Raw genomic sequence first — 21,816 nt, forward strand, 5'->3', positions numbered from 1 at the left:
ATATTAAAGTTATGATTTTGTTATTTCTGATGGCAAGAGATTATCCCTTACTCTGCCAGTGCAATTGGCCACCATCTTCACTCTCATCAGAGTCCCCAAAGTGATGGCTGTTAAATAACCATATTATATTATTATTGGGGTTACTGCAATCCCAAAATTGCCAAATATACATACAGTATAGCACAAACATCTCTGGTCTATTTTTGAATGCTACGGGAAATATCCTTCCTATCAATAAAAAAACATAAACAAGACAGAATACACTTAGGCCCAATCTCAATACTTCCCCTTACCCCTTATCTTCCCCCTTACCCTTGAAGTTGCGCGTTCATGTGAGAGCTAGTGGTGTCTCAATACCCAATTTGATCAAGATTAAGGGATAAGATTGAGTGCTATGTACCCCTTATTTTTAAGATGATTTGAGAGCTCACTTGGGCCGAATCTCGATTCTTCCCCTTGCCCCTTTTGCTTTGTCTTTGTCTTTGTCTTGGTTAAGACAAAGACAAAGACAAAGCAAAAGGGGCAAGGGGAAGAATCGAGATTCGGCCTTACACTGCCCTCCTTTGTCGTTTATATGGTGGCCCACACTCCTGCTCTGCCTCAGACTGTAGATCAGAGGTGTTGCAGCCCGTCTGATATTGCTCCATAAGCCTACAGGCATCTTTGTAGTTGTCTAAAATTGAATATGTTAAAATGATCATAAGGTTGAAATTAGCTGTAATATTATTACTAAAGATACGTAAACTAGGCACAAAAAGTAAGCAAACTTGTGTTTGGTTGATATTTTCATTGCTATAACAATGCTTTTTAGCAAGAAAACTTACACCGTTGGAAAGCCTGAAACCTCCCCTTTTAAATGATGCCACATTTGTAAGGAACATGCATTTGTGGTATGAGCAGCAGAGCTGCGCCCAAGAAAAATGTGCCAAACAGCATTCTGCCATTGACTCTAAGTTTGAGCTTTTGGTATTCCCAGGCGATGCCAATCTGGGACAATGGCAGAGCGCTGAGAGTCAGAGTCAGAGAGTCAATGGCAGAGTGCTGTTTGGTACATTATTCTTGGGCGCAACCTACATACTCAGCACTGCTGCTCATTCCACAAATTAAAGGAACATTTTAAACAATGCAAGACAATTTTCACAACATAGACAGAATATGTTATTCCAAGCAGAAGGAGAAGAAACCATCAAATTTTCTTTAAACTACAGTTTTATGAATTGGCATACCACAAGTTCTGATGATCATCATGTCATATTTTGGCCAGTTTGACTCTGGTGTCTCACTGTTGGCAGCTGCCCTTTTGGCACGTACTGTGTTTTTATATTTTGGCCAGTACACCATCCCGTCATCACACCAATTATCCGGGACAACAGCAATGTCCCCGTTGGCAAACTTTATGAGATGAAAACTCATTCTTAATGTAGAAAGAAAGAAAAGTTATTTGTCATGCAAAAAAAATAAGTGTGTGTGTGTGTGCGTGTGCGTGTGTGGGGCGGTCCATGTTGTTTCATAATCTCACTAAAACCTCATTGCCAATAATAATCTGTACTACGTAGAGTTCATGGTATTGAGAAAGTTGGCACATGTATCAATTCAGAATAAAATTCAGCATAAAATGTAATTTCCCCTGGCTTTTTTATGCATAATGTTATGTATTTTATGTCATCTCATATTTTGAAAACATTACATTATGGATGTAGTGTATACCTGGAAAAATACCACCTTTTCTGAAATACTTACAGCGAATTTTCATCCAGAGTATTGAAGTAATGGAAGTCATAGTCAGAAGTCAGCAGTCAACCATATTATTAGAGTTTTTAACTTGAACCGATTGTTTGAACTGATTGATTGATTGATTGAACTGATTGTTTTTTATTTATTTAGTGGAGGAGAGGTATGGCCACAAAACCATCCCTGTACGGCAAGGCTACACATTTCTGTCGCAGCGCTGACACCTCAACCGACTTCAGCTCATCAGATGCATGATTTACAACGAATATGTTAATTCTGCCTGAGTTGAAGGGGTAGGTATAAAATGGCGACTGCTGGGAAAAATTTAGTGTATACAATGAACACACCATTATCATTTTGGATGATGTTTTTGACAAGGCAGACTTTCTCCCCCACCAGAAATATATTGTCCCCTGTTGATCATTTTACTGTCCATCGTTCACATCTCATTTCCCCATATTGGCCCTGCACTCCCATCCCAACAACAATTGGCCCCACAAAATGCTCCCTTTTAGAGTGATGTCTGCATCAACATCCAATTTCCTAGCTTGAACCTCTGGAAGGCGCCGAACAAGCTGGGCTAGCGGGAACTCCGGTTTTCTTACAAGTTTTTTAATTTTCCCGAGGTAGTTCTCATACGGGAACGCTGAAAAAGTATCAAAACAGCCATGTCGATTCACCTCGTCTGCTAGGTGGACCAAACAGTGAACACTGTAAACAATTTGGTCTCTCCCATACAGCTCACCAAAATGAGCAACAAAAGACTTCAGCAATTGGCCAGCATAGTCTACAAGGCTGTGATGACAGACTGGAGTTCATGTGACATCCTGTCAACTATCAGTGCAGGCATTCTCACAGTTAAAGGACCCCGGAGCCAGAACTGGAGCATTTTTTTAACAACGCCCAAACAGACTAAATGCATGTTATCTAATGGAAACTGTGTTACCATGCCTATCTTGATACCCTGAAATGGATGAGGCCCCTCATGGTGGTGAATTTCATCGAGCTTTGAGTTGAATGACATGTCCGTTCTAAGGGGGTGCTCTGGTCCAGGGAACGACATGCGGTGATTCTGGTACTTCCCCGGGTGTTGGCACTTATCGCACCCATGGTAAGCATTATGGGCCTTTGTTTTTTTTCACAAAGGCCCGTGCAGGGGTGTCACACACTACTGTGTGAAGCTCAATTGTGAGGTTCTTATCACCAAAGCAAAACCCAGCCTCGAGCTCCTGTAATTCAGTCACAAAATCTGATAAGAACTCTGTGGCCGAACTTGGTTTTTTAGGTCCACAGTACGCCCCAATCACCACTGGTTCCTTCATAGGGACGGTAACTAGTGTTGAAGATTAACCGAGATATAAAACACTTAGACCAATTCAAGAGAGAGAGTGTAAAAGAAATCAAGGGGTCCGGAGCAAGAATTGACCAAAGACTTTATCGTGAAGAAAAACAACAACGATAACAGCCGAGTAGGTCTTAAGAGTCACTGCTGGACCACGGATTCCAGCTTCTCTTTATACACACATACATACAACAATTCCTTTGTTCTAATGGAGGTTTCCGCCCACATCAATCTTTGTCTTAGCACATTTTCAACAAAGTGATTTTGGACACCAGTCTGAGGTCAGCATGCATTAACCCCGTAGCCAAGATGACCCAAGGCTGAAGGCTGAGGTCAACATGGCTTAACCCCGTAGCTTCCTGCTCATATCTGTGTCCCACCATCTGTTCTGACCCCAGGCTCTGCAGGTATCATGTGTCCTCTACCATTAAGATATAAGGCCTAATAATAATCAGTTTACCATAGAATATACTCATTAAATTCTACCACACTAGCAATCCAAGGATCGGCCACAGCTGTAAAGTGGAACTTTTAAATAAAGGCAGACCATCTACATTAATCTGCAGCCCCAATGTCATGCCCTCTGTCAGTATTTTGACGTGTTTATTTAAAGTGTCCCTTAAGGAGGAAAGGATCCCAAAGTGATGGTAGTTCCCCCCAGCCTTCTCTTGAATATCATAGTGGACTTTTGTTTTGAGAAGGGTCCTACCATCCTTGGGCAGATTGGGATGAGTTATGTTGAGTATGCTCAACAGCGCAGTCAGGGCAACCATTGAAATGCCAAATCTCACTGCCCAGTTGGCAATGTTATCGGAAAGGGATGGGGATGGGACATCAGGTTCCGAATCTGAACATGTTGTCCCATCCCCATCATCAAAATCCATGTCCTCTTCACTTAAATCTTCAAGTGAATCAAATGCATCTGCAGCTGAAGAGGTAGGAGCAGTGTCATGTCTGTCCTAATTTCAAGAAGCCTTTTTTGGACGTCAACACGTGCCCTTCGTCTTAAGGCATTTGAGGAGACAGGCAGAGTCTTTCTATTCATTTTTGTTCTAAAAGAGACATTTGAGAAAGACAGGTTGCAATCATGTGTACAATTAATAATAATAATAATAGATTCCATTTATATAGCGCTTTTCACGTACTCAAAGCGCTTTACATAGGGGCACAAAAATAGATAAACAAGAAAAAAAAAAAAAGTTGATGGGGCTAGAGATAGTGAGTGATCTAGGGGTAGGCAGAGGAGAAGAGATGAGTCTTGAGGCGGGACTGGAAGATGGTGAGGGACTCAGAGTCACGAATATGTTGGGGGAGGGAGTTCCAGAGCCTGGGAGATGTCCTGGAGAAGGCTCCGTCACCTAGGCTGTGGAGTTTTGATGTGTGGGTGGAGAGGAGACCAGCTGAGGAGGATCTGAGGGCCCGGGGGGGTTGGTAGAGGGAGAGAAGATCAGAGAGATATGGGGGGGCCATATGGTGGAGAGCTTTGTAGGTGAGGACCAGGAGTTTGTAGTGGATCCGATGTGAGATGGGGAGCCAGTGGAGATTCTTGAGGACTGGGGTGATGTGGTGCCACGCTTTAGTATGAGTGAGGAGACGGGCTGCTGCATTCTGGACCAGTTGGAGTCTGTTGATGGAGGTGGTGGAGATGCCGGCGAGGAGTGAATTGTATCATTGTTCCTCATGTTGTTTTTTAAATAAATACATTGTTGAATATACTTTAGTGGTGTTGTCTTTTTCATTGCTACAAACTAGACAAAAAATGAGAAAAAGAGCAACATTTGTGATGCTCTACTTGATTCGGCTCCATGAAATGGCCTTTTTGAAAATGTATCTTATGGCATTATTATTCTCATTATTGTTAGCAGACCATTCATGCCACAACAGGGCGCTTTAGTTCCATTGATGTGTTGTGACTGCGTGAGTAAAGTGGGAAGCAGAAACCAATATGGAGGGAATGTAATGAGGTTGCAATGAAATTTTCTGTGCTCCAAAGGCAATTGTATCATAAACATAACATGAGCAAGATGCAAGGGATAATGCCTGACGAGGTGTCCATTAACAGAAATGTTGACTTACTTGATCAATCAAACCCAGCAGAGGAGGCAATGGCAGAAAGGTTGAAGCTGCAGAACACAAAATAGAAGATGATGGGGACCAAGTTCCATAATGCTACCATAAGAAATCACAAACAGGCGTTGTCTAAACGAATGTGATAGATGGATGGAAAAGGGGCAATAGAAACTATGAGACCAAACTTGCCAAAATGCAAACTTAGCTAGAACCTAGCGCTAAAGCATTATCAGTGAATGAACATGCTACAGTTGTACCAGCATGGGCATTGGAGGTGCGCGGTTGGCAGTTGCAGCCGCGGACTCCGCAGCTAAACCGCGGATCGGGTGGATGGCACGACAAAAAATAATATTTGTATTGAATTCGGGCGGGTGGCGGTTAAACCAATCGAAATAAAAATATTTGTACTTTTTATTCTTATATATAGCCTAACATCTTCCGGCGGTGAAATTAGTTCAACCGAGATGGCGAGTTCGCCGTCCGAGGAAAGGGGGCGTGTGCGTGCGTGACGTGTCGCTAGGCAATGTCCTCGGACCTGGATAATAAAATGCAGCAACAACCGACTAACGGCGGGAACGCCGTGGCCACGGGGACGAATGAATGAATGGCCCAGGAAGCGCGGGCACGCCTCTCCCGCGTCTCCCGCGCCTCCCGCCGTGCCCCGTCAATGAATGAATGGCCCGGGAACCGCATGCACCGTGACAGCGGCCCAGGCAACGCGGGCATCGCAGCCCTGGAACCACGGACACCGCGAAAACAGATCGCGCTCAGAGGATATTTTGTATTTGAAATGCAACGGCCTTTTCGTGGAGACTACGCTAAAATGATGCAATCGTGCCTGCCTACAAACATGCAAGCGAGCAGCTACATGCTGCTAGCATAGGCTAGGAGTAGATAATGGATATGGGCATTAAAACAGACCAGACCGACACGGGGCTAATTTTCCCCATAATGACCGGCGTTCTATACATTGTCCCTTACATAACATAGTCTGCCGAAATTGCTATTGCATTTTAAATCAAATACACTCACATGATCAATCACTTCTCGGTTCTACTGCTAGTTCAATATCAAACAAAGTCATTACAATACAATTATAGCATAGCCCCTACACAATGAAAAAACAAAGGCCAATGTTTACTGTGAATGTCGCAATATCTCAATTAATAAATGCACTTACTCAGTCAAGAGGATTCAGCACAAAGTTGAAAAAGCAAAGAAAATCTCAGATGATGTCTTGACCTTCTCCGGTTCTTGACGCGACTAAGCGATAGCTGTTAAGTTCAACCGTTATAAGTGGGCGGAGCCATCCTCTGAGAAAGGCGCGTCCGCGTCCAGGTATCCGAAATTGGTCCGCTCAGGATCCGTTTTTTGACAGTGGGCGGAGCCATCCTCTGTGAAAGGCGCGTCCGCGTCCAGGTATCCGAAATGGGTCCGCTCAGGATCCGCTGTTTGACAGTGGGCGGAGCCATCCTCTGTGAAAGGCGCGTCCGCGTCCAGGGATCCGACATGGGCCCGCTCAGGATCCGCTGTTTGACAGTAGAACTTTCGGAGGCGGAGCTGATCCTCTTGGCGGCGCCCAAACGACTGAAACAGTTACGCGGGTTTGGCGACTTGAAGGCGGATCCGCCTAGGAGTCTCCTTCTGTGTGGGTAGCCATATTATGGGCAACCGTGTTCCCCTGCTGTGATTTGAACTTTGAATTCCTCGTAGGAGTTCATAATAATTCACTGCTCGCCTTGGGCGAAATACACCGCTCTTGCTCGATTCATTTTGCGTAAGGGTGAGTCAAATAAACGCCCCTTTTATGTGAACGCGCATTGAACCTAAAGCGGAAAACCTGGTTCAACTAATTGAGTCTAAAGTGAGCGTCTTGGTACCATTTAACTCTGATTGCGAGTTGCGGCTCGAAGTCTGGGTATGTTCAGCGAGGTTCGTGGTACACCCCCGTGGTCTCCTCACTAGCAGTTTGTGTTTGGAGCCAGGGGTGCGTTCGGATTACGCAGTTTATTCAATCAATTCATAGTAGCGCACTGTATTTTTCGTACAGTAACGGTAACGGCGTTGTAACGACTGAAATAGTAATTAGTTAGATTACCCCGTTACTGAAAAAATTAGGGCCTTACGTAACGCTGTTATTTTAAACTGCGTTATTACCAACACTGTGTGTATTACAACATAATTGTTGGAAATATAAACAGTTTACATTAGAGATGCGCTCTCTTTAGCTTAGCATACATTCATTAGCGATACTTCATGTTCTGTCCTACTTCAGTGCTACAGTGGTGTCAGTCACCGATGCCCAGCCACCTGTAACTCCTAGAGCGCCCTCTGCTGGTGAATACGAGTTCGTCCAGCCAATAATGTAACCCTTTCAAAATACCTTGTGATAAGACAGAACCTGTGTTTAGCTTGTTGACTTTGGCATAAATATTGAAGGGGGGTAGGGGGATAATCCTATGTCTTTCAATACACAGTGCCACATCTGCATCTGATGTAGAAACGACGAAAGATAGACACAAGTTGTGCTTGATGACATTGTGACCGAAGTACACTTTATTATGAAATATATTCTAAATAAACTTTTAAAAAGATCAGTTAAGTAGTCTTTGAAGAAATATACTGAAATCATCCTTCAAATACTGCAGCAGTAGTGTACTTATTTTCAATAGACTAAAGTTGTGCTTGATGACATCGTGACCGAAACACACTTCATCTGAAATATATGCTAAATAAACTTCAGATCAGTGAAGTACACTTTCAAGAAGTATACTGAATTCATACTTCTAATATTACAGGGGTTGTGTACTTATTTTCAGTTTATCAAAGTTGAGCTTGATGACATCCTCACTGAAATGCACACATCTAAAATATATTCTAAATAAACGTTGAAAAATATCAGTTAAGTATACTTTTAAGATGTAAACTGAAACCCCACTTTAATTCATTAGCGTTGGTATATTTATTTCAAGTACACTTACATTGAACTTAAATAGATCTCAGAAGAAGTATACTTTTCCAAAAGTCTACCTAAAATATACTTCACAATGAATTGTGTACTTTGGAAATATATTTTCTAATACACCTCAGTGCACTTAATTGTCACCAATGCTCACTCGCGGTGATAATAGTTTAATATTCGATTTTTGTCGAATATTAAACTATTAACTGCGTTATGATTAACTATAATGCAATATATTTGTGTGATTAATTTCCAGAAACAATTCCATGGTTATGTCTCTGCCACCAGTCTGTGAGTGTAATTTGTAGACGGTCCCTAAAACAGGTAGCAACCCAGACAGCAATGGGGTGTCGAAAACGGGTTGATTGTTGGTTAAAATAGTCGGTTTCCGTCAGGCGACTAAAATTCACCGTTGAATCAACGTGGTGGATAGTCGTTATCTCGACGGTCTGAGAATGTCAAAAATACTATGTTGTTTCAACGATGATTTGCGTGCTAATTTTCAACGTAATTTACCACACGTCGAAATGGCGTTGAATTGAGGTTGTAACGAATATTAGCAATTTTCCTGATAGTTCGATTGTCATTTTGTAATGAGATCAATTAATGCTTGTCCTTGTAGATAATCCAGGTATGGCCATTGAATGTCGCAGCTACAACTATTTCTGGCAGGAAAACTGGTCTATATACTTTTAGCAAGCTCACACAAACAGCTTTCACAAATGCAATAAAGATCACTGGTTAAGAAAACCCCATTACAACAGTAGCATTTGAGAGGGGTTAAAACACAGAAGCTGCAATTTAGAAATCTTAGTAAAGCGATGTAAACACCATGAGATCTACTCACAATTCACATTAGTTCAGATCCAAAGTTAGTCATAAGATAAGCCCCAAAGCCCACTTACCTCATTGATTTCCACGCCCCTATTCTTTGAAATAATTACTCAAGAGTCTGGCTTGACAAAGATTAAGGTTTTAATACCCATTTGATTGTGTTTTTTGAAAACTGTTAAGGAATAAACTAACTGCATTAATGGAAATGTGTTGCAAGGTTGTAATAACACAGAAAAACAAGTAAACTTGTTTTTCTGTACTGTAAAAGGAAGCCTAGTTTGTTTCCATGGTATTACCAGGCTCTTACCATATAAGTTGTAACTGGTTATTCCCTTTTCCATGCAATCAACACAAACCATATATGTTCTGCAACATCGTTCATCAGTAGTTAAGCACTTTAATTGTTGTTATAAAACCCCAAACCACTGTTGATGAAAGGCATATTAAAATTAAACAAAATCAAAGGCTTATCTTTCAAACAATGCATATCTCACAAACAGGCACTGAACACTGAAGAAATCGGACAAAAAAAAGAGCCGTCCAATTCTTATAAACACCTATTATCCAAGGTTTATGTTGGTAACAGCCCAAATTTAATGATGTACTATCTAGAAATTAGCATAGTGCTTTCCAATAAAATACTTTTTCTTAGTTATTATTCATAGCTACACCCATTTAGAAAGGGTTTATTCGATTTACCACTATGGAATTACTTACCTGGTAACAACCTCTGCAGGAACAGTTTTCCTCTAGTGTCATGGTACATCTTCTTAAATACTGGGTACGAAGCCGTTTGTTTCCATGGTATTACCAGGTTCTTACCATATAATTTATAATAGATTCCATTATCCATGCAGTCAACACAAACATGTACCATGTACGTTCTGCGACGTTACCAAGTAAAACACGACAATTTACCCAGTAATTAAGCTGAAACTGTACTGTAAAAGGAAGCCTCGTTTGTTTCCATGGTATTACCAGGTTCTTACCATATAATTTATAATACATGTCATTGTCCATGCAGTCAACACAAACTTGTACCAAGTACGTTCTGCGACGTTACCAAGTAAAACACGACAATTTACCCAGTAATTAAGCTGAAACTGTACTGTAAAAGGAAGCCTCGTTTGTTTCCATGGTATTACCAGGTTCTTACCATATAATTTGTAATACATTATTCCCTTTTCCATGCAGTCAACACAAACTTGTACCATGTACGTTCTGCGACGTTTGTTGGGCAAGTTACTTCCAAAATGTAATATATTTCATATTACTAGTTACTTGCATTTGAAAGTAATAAGTTTCTTTACAATATTACCTTCTGTGTAGAGTAATAAGTAACTTATTACTTACACCAAAATAAACATTCAGGACAAGGCGGAGGGGGGGGGGGGGGCAAACATTAAAGTCTAATGAGGTCTATATTGCATCTGCATGTAGTGTGTACCATGAATAGCTGAATTACAATAATGTTCTGATACAGAATAATTAAACAACCAAAACCTTTACACGACATGACACAAACTCTTTTTCTATGCCTCATTTATTAGCTCCTTAGTTAAAGTGCAGCCACACAAACATTTAACAAAAAAAGTTGCATTTCCATGAAATCAAACATGTTAATAGTTTATACTATTTCAATAATAAAATAAAAGTGCACTTCAAGAATGACGTCTAACAGCCACCAGACAGGGCATGTTTTGTAATCAAGTATTTTAGAACCTGAGCATATATCCTGCCCTGAAATAGCAGTAATAAAAAAAGAGCATGAGAACAGCATAAATAATGAAACACATTCAACATTTCAGTCCCACAGAGACTTTACAAGGAACTTATGCTTAGAGCCTATTAATGTTTTGGTTAGGACCAAACAACAGTCTTAATAGACAAAATATACAGCCAAACAAGGGCTGGAGTCTGTGTGGCTCAGATTGTAACCTATGTGTAACCAAGCCCCCAGGAACACTGCATACTTCCGCAATCCACCAGTGCTCAGCGGCCAAGCCTGGTATTGCAGCTGTTTAAGCTGGCTGTGGAGGGGTCCCTCAAACCATGGGACCCAGAAGTAGATATCTCCGTTCACTCCAATACAAGTGGGGAACAGGAATGTGTCTCCGCAAAAAATGTCTGGATATCAATCAAAGGCTAATAATTACCTTCATGCCATGTCCTCAAAACGCCACCTCAAGCGTTTTATTAACCCTTATCTCGCGGGGGAAGAGGGGTGTGCAGCTGAAAGGAGTCGTAGTGAAAAAAAATGGCATCCGAGAGGGCCTAGTTCAGTGCTCCGTTAACGTGTCCGATTTTTGGACTGGTTCATCTGCTGCTCAATAACTCTCACGGTCCTCTGCTTGCGATCATTGTGATTCATCATGTATTGATCCATTTATTCAAAAGATCCAAAGACAAAGAACAGGTGCATTACGGTATCATTTTATATTGTTGTTGGACCGGAGTGGGGGGATGGGCACGCATGCGTTCTATATTTCTGCATCCGGTACGTCACGGACTAGGCCACGTGTCTTGGCCCCATAACGCGGAAGCAAATCGCTCCTGTATGTTACCCTGCGCCACTTTCCAGTCCGTGGTCCATCCTTTATTATGTCCATGATTGTAACGCGTTACCGGACTCAGTAACTATAATAATATTACCGAAATATAGTTAGTAACGCGTTATATTACTCCGTTACGGACTAAATGTAATATATTACAGTAACGCGTTACTTTTGTAACGCGTTAGGCCCAACACTGGACGTTACCAAGTAAAACACGACAATTTACCCAGTAATTAAGCTGAAACTGTACTGTAAAAGGAAGCCTAGTTTGTTTCCATGGTATTACCAGGCTCTTACCATATAAGTTGTAACTGGTTATTCCCTTTTCCATGCAATCAACACAAACCATATATGTTCTGCAACATCGTTCACCAGTAGTTAAGCACTTTAAGTGTTGTTATAAAACCCCAAACCACTGTTGATGAAAGGCATATTAAAATTAAACAAAATCAAAGGCTTATCTTTCAAACAATGCATATCTCACAAACAGGCACTGAACACTGAAGAAATCGGACAAAAAAAAGAGCGGAGTGGTTATTCGCAAACCAATGAGTCCACTCGATGAATGAGAGATGACTCTTTAGTGTCTTCTCTGTGAGGTATCCCTGCAGTCTCCACATCTGGGATTTGAAGGCTGACCAAGACCTGACCAGGTACCTCCAAATCTCCCCTTCCATACTGTAATAAAGAATCAGAAGACAAGAAAATAAACATTAGGACTGTCAATTAATAAAAATTTCTAGAACTCAAAGATTATTTTGTTTATTAGTTAAAAAAGGATGCTGATCCTCTGGCCAGTGTTTGGTCAGATTGAAAAGAGAAAAAGGCATAGCCATAAATACAGTTAATAGGACGGGAGGGGACAGGCTGTTAGCTCCGGTTAGCACTTTAGCATCGAGCTAGCGGAGCTTCTGTCATTCAAATAACTCAGACATGTTGTTTAAAACCTATAACACCCAATTTATTAAAATATCCGGATTTAATCGGGCTCTCTCCCATAAGTACAGTTAATAGGACGGGAAGAGACAGGCTCTGTTAGCCCCGGTTAGCGCGATGCTAAAGAGCAGCTCTACAGGAGCATGCCACCTCAACAGGTGCAAGTTAGCCTCCGGTTTGATATTCGCTGGATATTCGGTTTACGACCCAATCGGATTCATCAACATAAGTGCAATACATTACGGCCTTAGTATGTTGAGGACTGTTTAGGACACCGTATCGCGAAAAATCACAAACACATGTTGGCGCCATCGATGTCTGTGCAACAACGTCATTTACGATCTGGCTGCAACCTGTTTTAGGGACCGTCAGCAAGTTACACTCACCGACTGGTGGCAGAGACGTTACCATGGAATTGTTTGAGGAAATTAATCACACAAATATATTGCAATATAGTTAATCATAATGCAGTTAATAGTTTAATATTCGACAAAAATCGACTAAACTATATTTTAAATTATTAATTGCATCCCGTTTAACAATAATGCAATATATTAGCAAAGTTACCTGCAGTAAGTAGCAGCCCACCATTGGCAACTACTACTACAATCAGGTGACAAAATGTATTTTTTAGGGATTTTTATGTTATTTTATATGATTTATTTCCAGAAACAATTCCATGGTAACGTCTCTGCCACCAGTCGGTGAGTGTAACTTGTTGACGGTCCCTAAAACAGGTAGCAGCCAGAACGTAAATGACGTTGTTGCACAGACATCGATGGCGACAACATGTGTTTGTGATTTTCGCGATACGCCGTCCTAAACCGTCCTCAACATACTAAGCCCGTAATGTATTGCACTTATGTTGATGAATCCGATTGGGTGGTAAACCGAATATCCGGCGAATATCAAACCGGAGGATAACTTGCACCTGTTGAAGTGGCATGCTCCGGTAGAGCTGCTCTTTAGCATCGCGCTAACCGGGGCTAACAGAGCCTGTCTCTTCCCGTCCTATTAACTGTACTTATGGGAGAGAGCCCGATTAAATCCGGATATTTTAATAAATTGGGTGTTATAGGTTTTAAACAACATGTCCGAGTTATTTGAATGACAGAAGCTCCGCTAGCTCGATGCTAAAGTGCTAACCGGAGCTAACAGCCTGTCCCCTCCCGTCCTATTAACTGTATTTATGGCTATGCCTTTTTCTCTTTTCAATATGACCAAACACAATGGCCAGAGGACCAGCATCCTTTTTTAAACTAATAAACAAAATAATCTTTGAGTTCTACATGGGCTAGAAATGTTAATTAATTGACAGTCCTAATGTTTATTTTCTTGTCCTCTGATTCTTTATTACAGTATGGAAGGGGAGATTTGGAGGTACCTGGTCAGGTCTTGGTCAGCCTTCAAATCTCAGATGTGGAGACTGCAGGGATACCTCACAGAGAAGACACTAAAGAGTCATCTCTCATTCATCGAGTGGACTCATTGGTTTGCGAATGACCACAAAGTACTCCCATAGGCAGATTGCTGCATGGCATTCACCGCTTATTCAAATGGAAGAGGTTGAAGCAGTCTTCCTTGTGGTCACTTGCCATAGCAATGTCATGTGTTTTATGAAAACACCATCAGTAACATTTAAATTGAGTTGATGTGGACGGCTCTTTTTTTTGTCCGATTTCTTCAGTGTTCAGTGCCTGTTTGTGAGATATGCATTGTTTGAAAGATAAGCCTTTGATTTTGTACAATTGTAATATGCCTTTCATCAACAGTGGTTTGGGGTTTTATAACAACAATTAAAGTGCTTAACTACTGGTGAACGATGTTGCAGAACATATATGGTTTGTGTTGATTGCATGGAAAAGGGAATAACCAGTTACAACTTATATGGTAAGAGCCTGGTAATACCATGGAAACAAACTAGGCTTCCTTTTACAGTACAGTTTCAGCTTACTTACTGGGTAAATTGTCGTGTTTTACTTGGTAACGTCGCAGAACGTACATGGTACAAGTTTGTGTTGACTGCATGGAAAAGGGAATAATGTATTACAAATTATATGGTAAGAACCTGGTAATACCATGGAAATAAACGAGGCTTCCTTTTACAGTACAGTTTCAGCTTAATTACTGGGTAAATTGTCGTGTTTTACTTGGTAACGTCGCAGAACGTACATGGTACAAGTTTGTGTTGACTGCATGGAAAAGGGAATAATGTATTACAAATTATATGGTAAGAACCTGGTAATACCATGGAAACAAACGAGGCTTCCTTTTAAAGTACAGTTTCAGCTTAATTACTGGGTAAATTGTCGTGTTTTACTTGGTAACGTCGCAGAACGTACATGGTACAAGTTTGTGTTGACTGCATGGAAAAGGGAATAATGTATTACAAATTATATGGTAAGAACCTGGTAATACCATGGAAACAAACGAGGCTTCCTTTTACAGTACAGTTTCAGCTTAATTACTGGGTAAATTGTCGTGTTTTACTTGGTAACGTCGCAGAACGTACATGGTACAAGTTTGTCTTGACTGCATGGAAGAGGGAATAATGTATTACAAATTATATGGTAAGAACCTGGTAATACCATGGAAATAAACGAGGCTTCCTTTTACAGTACAGTTTCAGCTTAATTATTGGGTAAATTGGTGTGTTTTACTTGGTAATGTCGCAGAACGTACATGGTACAAGTTTGTCTTGACTGCATGGATAATGGAATGTATCTATTATAAATTATATGGTAATACCATGGAAACAAACGGCTTTGTACCCAGTATTTAAAAAGATGTACCATAACACTAGGGGAAAACTGTTCCTGCAGAGGTTGTTACCAGGTAAGTAATTCCATAGTGGTAAATCGAATAAACCCTTTCTAAATGGGTGCAGCTACGAATAATAACTAAGAAAAAGTATTTTATTGGAAAGCACTATGCTAATTTCTAGATAGTACATCATTAAACTTGGGCTGTTAACAACATAAACCTTGGATAATAGGTGTTTATAAGAATTGGTTTCCTAATTTCCTAGGAAGTACACAATATCTGAGTTATTACCAACCTAAAACAGTTACAACTACTCGCTACTTAGTTGAGTTGATGGGTAAAAGTGGAGGTTTTACTTAGTACTTCAGCTGTAATTCCTCTGTATTTACCTTCTTATTACCAGTGGTAATTACACAGTAATACACTATAATTTACCGGATAATTCCTCTGTATTTACCTTCTTATTACCAGTGGTAATTACCCAGTAATACACTATGATTTATCATGTATTTGCTGGGTAACTACCTCTGTATTTACCTTCTTATTACCAGTGGCAGTGTTTCCCACAGACCAAGGACCAATGTGTGGTGCGCGGGGGGGTGGGGGGTCGACACAGCGACACAGCGACACAGCACGGCGACGCGGCCGTCAGTGAGTGTGCATGTAACTCTGCGTTTACATGCGGACACATCTGATCCGCATAGATGTGGAAGAACAGCTCAATCGGAATAGAAAAGTATCATATATATACGCCTCAATCGGTTCGGAATAGAATTCTATGCGGAATATGAGAGGTGGTGTAGTCCGCTATAAACACTTATTCCGATTAGTTTGGGGTTTAACTTGGAGCAGCTGCAGTAGTTCGCAATTGGTCCACTCCGTCTGTACTTTAATGCACACCGAACTTTACCGCTGTCAAGGAAATTGGATTTATTGCCTGATTCACGTCTTTGTTATTATCACTCCGTAGTGCTATGCAGAGATGAATGGACGGAACGATTTTTAGATTTCCAAATCGCGTTTAAAAAAATATATATATATATATTATAAAAAAAAAAAAAAATTAAAAATAAAAATGACACAATCAATTCGTGGCGTTCGATGTTGATTCTGTGGCGCCGCGCCACACAATGGTCTATGTATGGGAAACACTGAGTGGTAATTACCCAGTAATACACTATGATTTACCATGCATGTACCGGGTAAATACCTAGTAATTAGGGGACTGTAAAAGGAAGGGTTACCGGTGCATTTAATCAATGGGATATGTGAAATGGGATTTTTTGTACCTAAATCAACTGTAGATGATAAAGACTGAACCAGAGGATAGCACACTGTTTTGGAGAAAAGCACATGCTGGAGCATTGCTTATAAAGGAGCACACCTTTAGAGGTTTACCTCCGAAGGTTCTCTCAGCAGCTGGGTGAGGTCATCGACAAATGCTTTCAGGTAGTCATACATCATACACATTGTTGGTACCCCTGTGTTAAAACAAAAACTTGAAACTGACAAAAGTAATGATACATCAATATTTCTTAGTAATCAAACTTTTTATGGAATTTTGGAACAGAATAATTAAGCAATATCACACGAGAGGGAGTGCTGTTGTACTGAATATCAGCATGGCTGTGATTCTCTTCGGCACTCGGCCAACGGCCTCATACCTACGACCGAATCCCAGCCGTAGTACAACAGCACTCCCTCCTGAGTGATTTTGCTTTTATACAACAGTTCTACAAGCACCAATCATTAGTTAACAATAATAATTAACAACATATTAGGATCAGATTTCTTTGGTTCATTAATGATTTATTTGGCTCCGCCAACACAAATAGATCCGCAACTGGACTGAACTGTTGCCAAGCAACACATAAACACATTAGCATTAGGTTCCCTTGGTCCTCTTCTGGCGACCATTCTTAATTCAACTCCAATGTTATTCCTGGAAACATGTTCATATTTGCTGTGCGAAGTTAGCTGCAATCTAAGCTACAAAAAGATTGTTAATAACATTAACGGTTATGAGAACACCCGTAAAGCGGAGCGATACGTGTATAGTTAAAAGACCCAGTGGTTATACTCTATATCAGCACTGGAATGCCTCTTGTCCAATCAAATTAGTTGGTCGGAACTGACTTGGATAATTTGTAATAATCTTCATCTTCTGCCTCAACTTCTTGTAGTAGAGCTTCTAGGCCTCTTGTGGCACAAAGAACTGCAGCATTTCTTGGAGAGTGCATTCAGATTCCATATATAAATAGTTAAAAAAAAAAAAAATCAGGTATCCAGGACCATGTGCCCGCTGAGCTACAGCCTTGACAACCTGATAGTGCTTAATTTCATAATGCATTTGATGGTGTTGCCTTTGATTCTGAGGGGAAAAACGGTCTGTCTAGTTACTGGACCAGATGAAATGAGACGGAGAGGTAATAAAGTCTGTCGGCACGAGGACCTTGGATTTATTAAGTAAAGTGGCAACGGTTATACAGTCATAAAGCGTGAGAGATCGAATATGTCTAAGTCCCTAATCAGCGCTGATGGTTCGTCCAGAGCTTCGCCTCCGTGGAAGGTCTGCTTCAGAAGAAGATGAAGAGTCCCTGTGTGATACAGTCTTATGCTGTATCCTCCTCTCGATGAGGTGTGTGCGTTTGAGGTGTGTGTGGTTCTGTGTGTTTTTGCTTGACCTTGGCTCTCAGGCCCTGGTATATGCATGTGTATCTCTTGTGTTCCTCCTAACGGGGGAGAGCCCCTCGAAGTGTCTCCTGTGTGATAAATTAATGTGGCTCTCAGGCCCTGGTATATGCATGTGTATCTCTTGTGTTCCTCCTAACGGGGGAGAGCCCCTCGAAGGTTCTCCTGTGTGATAAATGAATGTGGCTCTCCCGTTCTTGAGGATGACTGGTGCATTGTCTGAGTGTCCACCATTTGCCTGGTTGGGAAATGGGGCCTTCGGCTCCGGCCTTGACCTGACTATATTATCATGTTTGTGTTATGTGTTCGTTGGGTTAGAGCAAGAGTTGACTATATTGTAATGTGCCTGCCATGTGATGTGCTCATCAGGCTAGGGTAGGAGTTAGCTATATTTGTAATGTACATGTGATGTACTCAGCAGGTTATTTTGCCCAACAATTCACAAATTCTCCATTCAGCCCACTGCACGCATTCTCCTTCATCTTCTGCAAGACACAAATGCAAACGTAAGAAATGAATGAGAGAAATCATAACACTTAGATTTATCTGTCCAAACAACAGTGGCGGTTGTCATATAAAATCTAGGCACTAAGGCCACATACAGCTGATGCTCATGAAGTAAGGCAGATAAGAAACTGATAACTACTGATTTCTCCTTTCCTGGCACAGTCCTTAACATATGTAATGAGGCTAAAAACGTATAACATAACATAACTGACGACCAGTCTAATGACCGTGAAATTTGCAGGCAGTATCGTATGATGTATGCACAAGCTAATATGCTTATCAGAAAATTTGGTATGTGTTCATCTTCTGTGAAAATAACACTTGCTGCTTCTTGCTACAAAAGAAGCAGCATTCAATTATGGTATGAGGCTACAACTCAAAGTGCCTAGATGGAGTAGCGCAAGCCTTCAGTTTGTGAATGTTGATGTGCCAACTTGTCCTGCTGTTCTCAGAAATCTTATGTATAGATGTATGTGTAGACTAACTGTGTCTTGCAACAAGTAAGGGATAATGGACCACGTTAGACTATCAAAAGTTAATACACGTTCTAGATGATAATGCGGCCCCAAAGCGGAGGGCCGATCCAATGTGTTGGGGCGCCCTCTGGAGGCGCCCTTAATTAATTAACCCCTTAACGCCTGGTGTCACAAATATGCAACAAACTGTTTTAGTCAGTCAACCAGCCGAGATAGCATCTGCATTCCCCCAATGCCGGTTAGTGCATATTCGCTACGGACCTAGGAACCTTCGACAAGCAGTTGTTTCCCGTGGGACCGCAAAGTGACGGACCTGTTAACTCTTTACGTACAAGGATAAATCCGGTTATGCTGCTCACGATAGGAGTTGGGGAAGTTCAATCCTGTGATAATTTTAAGGTAAGTTGTGGTTAGATAAAAATACTCACATGCTTATTGTGTGCTTATACACTTTTCACTGAGGTGAAATGTGTGTGATTCGTATTTTTGAAGTTATCATATTTTAGGGTGACCAGATTTGAGTTTGTGAAAAAGAGGACACTTCGTCGCGGGGGGGGGGGGGGGGGGGGGGGTGTTTGTATCGTGAGCCTACGAACTTCAGTGGGGGTTTCATTCCGTCTATACACGGCACCTTCTCAACGAGCACATGAGATCGGTCGCCCAATGACAGACTCTCTCTACAGTCAGCTCGCGCAAGAAGATGGAACGTAAGGGAGATACCATTTCCAGAACTTGGAAGGCCGTAATAACCATAGACATATACAATGGTAATAACTAGTAGGTTATGTGAAAGACCCAGAAACACAAATATGCGACGAGGCAAAAAAAAATAAAAAGATAATAATAACAATAATATATATATATATTTTTTTTTTGCGACGAGGCTAAATACCGGACGTTTTTGGAATCCCTGCCGGACGCATTTTTTAGGTCTCGAAAAGAGGACATGTCCGGGAAAAAGAGGACGTCTGGTCACCCTATCATATTTAGCTTTGTAGCATATTAGCGACAGTAGGCCGTTAGCCTAATGCTAACCACTAACCAGCGCTATTTAGTAAAACTCTTTTTGGGCGGCTTATCTAGGGAATCCACTGTATTTTGCCAAGTTATTTTAGATAATCATTATACTGACACTACGCTGGGATGTGAATACAACTGCCATTTATTTTTCTGTAGACCTGAATGAAACCCTCCGTTTTTTACGACAAGAGCGCAAGCGCGCGACCGCACATATGGAGTTTCGACAGAATGTGCCTGTTAAGAGTAACCTTTGCCCTTAAGAATTCAATACACGTCAACACAAAATAACCTTGTTGTCCTGGAGATGTTTTGAACAGGCAATCCAGTTTCAAGGCCCTCGGTCAGGACTCGAGTGTGAGACACTGCTTCAGAGACTAGGTGCGGACACACCAAAAGCGTTACTCGCGTACCACGCGTATAAAATCGGCAATTTTTCCATAGGGAAGCATTGGTTTACGCGCGTATGAGGCGCGTACATGCGTTACATGCGTATAAGCAACATTTTACTCGCGTTAGGGGCGTATGAGGCGCGTATATATACGCGCGTACGCGAGGAGTTCAAAAAATTGAACTTTTTACGCTCATACGCGTGATACTTAGCCGCAATAGCCAATCAGCGTGGAGCTTGTCCCGACGTCACTGGCAGAGAGTAGTGTCGCTTGCACAGAAGCATGCGGCCGACATTTTTCTTTATTCTGGGTGGAAATAGTAACATAGTTACGCCATTAAATGCGTTTATGGAAACATTTCTAGCGAGAAATGTGCATTTTACTTTCATAATGTTCGCTCGGTGAATGTGAAGGATGTTTGGTTTGATAGTTATGACGAAGAGTGAACGCTCCGTTCACTTGCATGGACAGAGTCTCTGATTGCTAAGCAACCTCAACGTCTTGGCGGACTATTTCTCTGCTGATCAACACTACGAATGCTGGAAACACACCAGACACACCATGTGAAGTTATTTAACCCGATTATTGTTATTTATATCCGAGATTATTTAATCTAACCCGATCCAAGCTCTATCATCCACCCAAACACGGCGGCGTTTGGGTTTCCTTCCTCGGACTCCTAAATCCAGCGCAGCCACAGGCTGGGGGGGGGGGGAGTTTTGGGCGGTCTCATCTACGCGCGTATGCGTACGCGCGTATCTGACCATTTTTGACACAAAATGGTCAAGCAACATTTTAGCTGCGTTACGCGCGTACATGGTACGCGAGGTACGCGCTTGGTGTGTTCGCACCTTAAAAGGGAAAGTTGCAAGAGCAAAAGAAAAACATCAGTTACACCAAATATGTCAAACCACTTGGGTGTCTTGATCACAGTACACATAATCATGTCTTTTCTTTTCTCTCTTACAACAGGCTTTTTACAATGTATAATGTACTGCACAACTAAATTGCCCAAACAAGTTCTAGCTCTTGTGAGGGAAAATAACCTTGAAATGACGGGTACATGAATTGATCCTGGCAAAAACATCAAAATGGCACCAAAGCAAAATACACAAATAAGGTAAAACAAACATGAACCTTGACGTTCCAGTTTCTGGGGAGCCTCGAGCGCCAGGTTCAAGAGCAGTTGACTGCTCGAGCAATACACTGCTCCTGAACCAGGCGCACAAGCCTCCCCAGGGAAGATGCTAATCTTCCGTTGAGGTAGTTGCGGTCGTACTGACATTTACAGCAATAAGCTAATAATTATTTCTTATTATATACAACTCTTGGTAAGTAGACTAACACGAATAGCGATCGTGTTTGACTGTCGGTCTGTTAGCAACTTTAGTTAGACCATATTCGTTCATAGATGACTAACTAGATATACTAACTAACGTTAGCTTTATCATCAATGACATTCAGCTAAACTCTGTGCCAAATTGCTTATGGCTACTGCTATGCCAGGATAAGTTATTGCGGTTATCACAGCTGTGTATAT

General features: G+C 41.4%; 1 long non-coding RNA gene across 1 annotated transcript in view; it reads left to right on the plus strand.

Annotated features, from left to right (window-relative positions):
- The first annotated feature begins 19,206 nt into the window (after window positions 1-19,206).
- The window catches only part of LOC130405464 (uncharacterized), a 36,731-nt gene continuing 34,121 nt past the window's right edge, over window positions 19,207-21,816 (plus strand). Inside the window, exon 1 of the long non-coding RNA XR_008904340.1 lies at window positions 19,207-19,266. This is a non-coding gene — a long non-coding RNA (uncharacterized LOC130405464). The remainder of the gene's footprint in view (window positions 19,267-21,816) is intronic.

Source organism: Gadus chalcogrammus, chromosome 16 (assembly GCF_026213295.1).
Source record: "Gadus chalcogrammus isolate NIFS_2021 chromosome 16, NIFS_Gcha_1.0, whole genome shotgun sequence".
Lineage (NCBI taxonomy): Eukaryota > Metazoa > Chordata > Actinopteri > Gadiformes > Gadidae > Gadus > Gadus chalcogrammus.